Source organism: Pseudorasbora parva, chromosome 25, assembly GCF_024679245.1.
Source record: "Pseudorasbora parva isolate DD20220531a chromosome 25, ASM2467924v1, whole genome shotgun sequence".
Taxonomy (NCBI): Eukaryota; Metazoa; Chordata; class Actinopteri; order Cypriniformes; family Gobionidae; genus Pseudorasbora; species Pseudorasbora parva.
In genome coordinates, this window is record NC_090196.1 from 37,248,227 (window position 1) to 37,254,193 (window position 5,967).

A 5,967-nucleotide genomic window follows, 5' to 3' on the forward strand; every position below is an offset into this window, starting at 1 on the left:
CGCACCAGGGTTCGTTTTAATCGAACCAAACATGACAAGTGTGAACGCACCCTAAGACTGGCGTAAAGCATCCTCTAATAACAATCGAGTGTTTCAAAAAACAGTCTCCAATTGACATTACATCCTGGCTAGGACCTGCTTAGTTTCGGTGGGGAGCCAGGCTTTGGCCAGGGGACGCTACAGTAGAACAGATGTGTTCTGGCTTGATAAAATGGACATTATGGAAAGGCAGTAAATTCTGAGGGGCTCAAAATGGCCCTCAGAATGAGTTACCACCTGTATTGCATTACAGTGTCCTCAAACTATAGCAACTGTCTCCCACATATTCTGCTAGCAGAGACCTGTACCCGTACCCACAAGGGTTAGCACCAGACCTGACCCGTGACCCGTGAAAATATCAAAATTATATCTGCACCCGCCCAGACCCGTTAATATTTGGCCTATTACCCGATCCGTACCTGCGATAAATCACACGCGCTAAAATCATTCCAATTAAAATGCTTTATTTATTATCTTGCACCTCTCTCAACATCACAACAACGTCATGAATGGGCTAAAGAAACAGGCTAAAGTGCCTTTAAAGACTCGCTGTCAACAATTTTATATCCTCCACTCACCAGCTTTACTTTTACTTCATCCATTGCTACTCCTGCAACGCTCGCTCCATCTGGGCTACGAGAGGCATCAGCAGAAGCTGCACTGTCGCAGTGGTGGTGACGTGATGGTCAAATGGCATACCGCTGTTGCGTGTGTGTGTGTAATGGTAATTTGGACATAGAAATTGTAATACAGTTTGTTCGGGGGGGAAGAAGGAGGCTGGAACCGGCAAACATTTAAAAGACTTTAATCAAACAAAACTAAAGTAACATGAGCAGCCCCTCACGAACAACTGCCGCACACACACATAATAACCCATAAACACAACTCAACATCAAATCCAGGTCTGGTGATCTCTCGTCCTTTTTTGGTGTCGCTCGTCCTTATATGCCTCCGAGCTCCCTCGTGAGAGGACTCGACACCAGTGTGGCTCGCAGGTGACGCTCATTCATAATCACGCCCCAGTCGCGCTTGCTCTCTCGCTCGTCCACCTCGCCACAGAAATATTGCACATATTTTTCATCCGCGCTACTGCCCGCCCGCACAGAGTTAATTACCCGCCTGTGAATTTTATAAATGTCACAATCCGACCGTTTTACCGGATACCCATCGAGTTTTAACCAAAAAGGTCTCACTTTCATGTAACTATTGCTAAGTTACAACTAAGACTGGCCCACCTAAAGCATCCTCTAGGTAGTGCACACTAGGTGAAGACACTAGGTAGTGCACACTAGGTGAAGTACACTAGGTAGTGCGCACTAAGGTGAAGTACACTAGGTAGTGCACACTAGGTAGTGAAGTACACTAGGTAGTGAAGTACACTAGGTAGTGAAGTACACTAGATAGTGCACACTAGGTAGTGCACACTAAGGTGAAGTACACTAGGTGGTGCACACTAGATAGTGAAGTACACTAGGTAATGCACACTAGGTGAAGTACACTAGGTAGTGCACACCAGGTGGTGCACACTAGATATTGTACACTAGGTAGTGCACACTAGATAGTAAAGTACACTAGGTAGTGCACACCAGGTGGTGCACACTAAGTATTGCACAATAGGTAGTACACACTAGGTGAAGTACAAGATAGTGATGTACACTAGGTGGTTCACACTACATTTACATTTACATTTAATCATTTAGCAGACGCTTTTATCCAAAGCGACTTACAAAAAAGGGGAGAGTAATAGAAGCAACGAGACAAACAAGGCCAACAACCTGTAAGAGCTGTAAGAAATCTCAATTAATTAGCACAGAACACAATTTTTTTTAATTTTTTTTATAGCCAGCTACAATAGCCACATAAAACAAAAATTTACGTACGCAAAATACAGAACACTGGATTTTGATAGCTATGATAACAACCCATTAGGACTAAGGCTGTTGCCCCAGCTGTTGTCGTTAATGCAGATTCAGTGGCCCAATGGGTTGGTTTTGTACGGCATTCTAGCTAAACGCGCAGCAATAGCCATCGACAGCAAAAACTCACATACGCAAAATACAGAACACTGGACAAATCCGGATGAGAGACGTAGATATGATCCAGGAGTGTGCGCTTTTGGTCATTGCTGTGGTGATCAGTAAGTGCTATTCTGTATTGGTCAAGTGCAAATGGAAAAGATGTGTCTTAAGATGTTTTTTTAAAAATGGCTACAGACTCGGCAGCTCGAATTGAGATCGGCAGGTCATTCCACCAGGTGGGAACGGTCCAGGAAAATGTCCGTGAGAGCGATTTCATGCCTCTTTGGGAAGGAACCACGAGGCGTCGCTCACTCGCAGAACGCAAGCTTCTGGAGGGTGTGTAAGTCTGAGCAAGTGAGTTTAGGTATATTGGTGCAGAGCCAGTGGTTGTTTTGTAGGCGAGAACCAGTGCCTTGAATTACACTTAATAGAGAAGCATACTAGATGGTTCACACTAAATAGTGAAGCACACTAGGTGGTGCACACTAGATAGTGAAGTACACTAGGTGGTGCAAACTAGATAGTGAAGTACACTAGGTGGTGCAAACTAGATAGTGAAGTACACTGGATGGTGTACACTTGAAAGTAATGTACACTAGACATTAAGTACACTAGATAGTAAAGTACTGTAGATATTGCACACTAGATAGTGAAGTAAACTAGACACTGAAGTACACTGAAGTACACTAGATAATGAAGTACACTAGATAATGAAGTACACTGAAGTACACTAGGCGCACGTCACATGAACTCTGGCCTAATTTATATTCATTTTGCGGAGATGTGTAAGGTAAGATGACCTGCCTGGTTTTTATTTTTATTTTGTTTATTAGTAGATTGTATCGCCCGTTTTGTTTGCGAGTGCCGTTGCGAGTCTGCCTCAGCTGATCAGAAATGCTCTTTTACTGTGGTGGTGATAGTAAACATTTAAACTAACATCAAGATATACTCAAAGTGTTTTATATCTATTGATTTTATTATAGGCAAGACGAGTCAAGTGTTGATTTGAGACTAAACTGATCAAAGATGAGGTGAACTCACTGTTGGCTGCTGGACGCTTGGACACTTTAAAAAACTAAAACTTTAATTTAACAAAACAAAATTTGTTAAATCATCCTCCAGGTCACCTCGGTAACTTTGTGGAGGAGTTGGATGTGTTACTTTCTAGCTTCCCTGAGGATGGCACTCCACTGATTCTGCTTGGTGACTTCAACATCCATCTTGATACTCCTTCACAGATTACCTTCCGGCGTAATCTACGCTCACTCTCTCCCTCTCGCCTATCCACTATGGTTTCATCTTCACTCCCTCCACCTGCTCAGTTCTCAGCACTGGACACTAACAGTGCTACTGACACTCTTTGCTCCACTCTAACATCCTCCTTAGACAGTTTTTGCCCCCTTTCATCCAGACCAGCCCGCCCCACCCCATCTGCCCCCTGGCTGTCTGATGTTCTCCGTGAACATCGCTCTGGACTCAGGGCGGCAGAGAGGAAATGGCGGGAATCTAAAAACTATACTGACCTTGCCTTTTATCAGTCTCTTCTAGGGATGGGTATCGTTAAGGTTTTAACGGTATCACTACTCTTACCGATACTGCTTATCGGTCCGGTACTTTAACAGTATTCTTATCGGTACTTTTTGATATTTTATATATATATATATACACACACACAATTAACAAAAATACACATTTTATAGGCCTACACAGTGCTTTCATTTCAGGAAGAATTCTAGTAAAATAACACTGCATAGTTTATCATAAATAGCCAAATTATTGCTTATTAAAGCTGAAGTTATAAATTCAAGAGCTGTGAGTGATTTTCTCTTTACATTTGGTTGTTTAATTCGTAGTAATTCGTCAGCATGTTTATTTACACCACTGCCTCTTTAAGACAGATGTGCAGATCTATAGGCGACTGATAATAGGCAGATGCACTACACTTTCTCCCGACTATATCCATAATAACAACGTCCATTTTAGACACAAACTAAAACTGCTAAACTGTTGTGTTTAAGAGACTCTCCAAGCCGGTCATTTTGACTTGATGTTTGTGTACATTTGATCGTTTAGACGCGAGTGTGAAACCGAAAGTGTAATTTGCTCGTCTCGTTGCGGCTGTTTCGGAGCGCGCGCCGACTTGGGAACAACCTCTTGCGCACATTTTTGTGCTTTTAATCGCTCTTTTTATTATTATACGCGTCCCACAATTTACCAGCAGTTGCTAGACTGTATTTTACAACAATCTCTGATCGTGCTGATTCTGTCATTGCGTTTGAGTTTTATGGAGAAATGACAGCGTAGGCTACCTAGACATAAATATTATTATTTTAATCTTTGGAAGCCAAAATCTAAAATAAAATCAGACTATCACAGATCTAAAGTGTAACCAGGCTATGTTTGACTGTTTAGTTCTGTCCTCTGTCGTTTTGTGCTCTCTCTCTCTCTCTCTCTCTCTCTCTCTCTCTCTCTCTCTCTCTCTCTCTCTCTCTCTCTCTCACTCTCACTCTCACTCACGTCACGTGTATTTTCAAAAGTACCGACAGCAGTACCGATAACGTCCGAGCTTATCGATACAACAGTCTTTCAAAATTCGCCCCCGGGGCCCGTTTAATACCGGTTTTCGGTACCCATCCCTAGTCTCTTCTCTCTTCTTTCTCTAAAAATGTCACCACTGCTAAAACAACATACTACCACAACAAAATCAACAATTGCTCTGACTCTCGCATACTCTTTAAAACATGAAAAAAGAGTGTGAAGGCTCACCACACACCAGCTGATTGGTGGAGAGGAGACCGAGTGATGAAGCCAATCAGGAGAGGGGGATGATTAGGGGGCCATGATGGACAGGGGCCAATGGGCAAATTTGACCAGGATGCCAGGATTACACCCCTACTCTTTATCGAAGGATATCCTGGGATTTTTAACGACCACAGAGAGTCAGGACCTCGGTTTAACGTCTCATCCGAAGGACGGTGCTCTTTTGTCAGTATAGTGTCCCCATCCCTATACTGTAGTGTTACTATACAGGACCCACACAGACCACAGGGTGAGCACCCCCTACTGGCCTCACTAACACATCTACCAGCAGCTACCTGGTTTTCCCAGTTGGTCTCCCATCCAGGTACTGACCAGGCTCAGCCCTGCTTAGATTCAGTGGGAAACCAGTCTTGGGGTACAGGGGGATATGGCTGCTGGTTTACACTTTTTGCCTTCTATTAGCCAATGTTCTTTGTCCCCATTGACTTGACAAAGCTGCATTTTATATATATATATATCTGACTCTGACTTTTGTATATCATTTTATAATTTAATTCTGCCTTTGTGTGTTTTGGTTTTGTTTCCTGTTCGTTTAATGTCTTTTATTTTTAAGTGGATCTCCGTCATGTTTCCTGGTTTGTCATGTGGTTCCCATGCCCTCATGTGATCATGTCATGTGCTTCCTTATCTCTTGTGTTCTGTGTTCTCATTGGTTCATTGTTTTGTTCATTGTTCACAGGTGTGTCTGGTTTAGTCATTAGCCCTTGTGTATTTAAACCCTCTTTAAGCCCTGGTCTAGTGTTGTTAGAGGTGACCTGCTGTTGGTGAGTGTTTGTTCATGTTTCAAGTCAAGGTCTCGTTTGTTTTGTTTATGTTCATATTTAAAATTGGACTGTGTTTGGGTTCTGCAACTCTCCTCCAGTGGATATCCGTTACACTTTGTGCATTTTTTTTTGCCTGAGCTTTATTTAGCTTGTGTGTTTGGAATGACGTGAGGGAGAGGAATTAATGACAGAGTTAGTTCCCCAAACTCTGCTCTTTGTGTTTGTCTTCACCTCTGGTATCTATTTAAGACTTGTTTGACTTTGTTGTTTTTGTATTTTCTGCATTTCTTTTTGTTCCTTTTTCCATTTATAGCACTTTCTGTCTG

The 5,967-nt window shown here is 42.6% G+C and overlaps 1 pseudogene; it reads right to left on the reverse strand.

Moving 5' to 3' along the window:
• Nucleotides 1-5,139: 5,139 nt before the first annotated feature.
• Nucleotides 5,140-5,256, reverse strand: LOC137065616 (5S ribosomal RNA; annotated as a pseudogene).
• Between the last annotated feature and the right edge of the window lie 711 nt (nucleotides 5,257-5,967).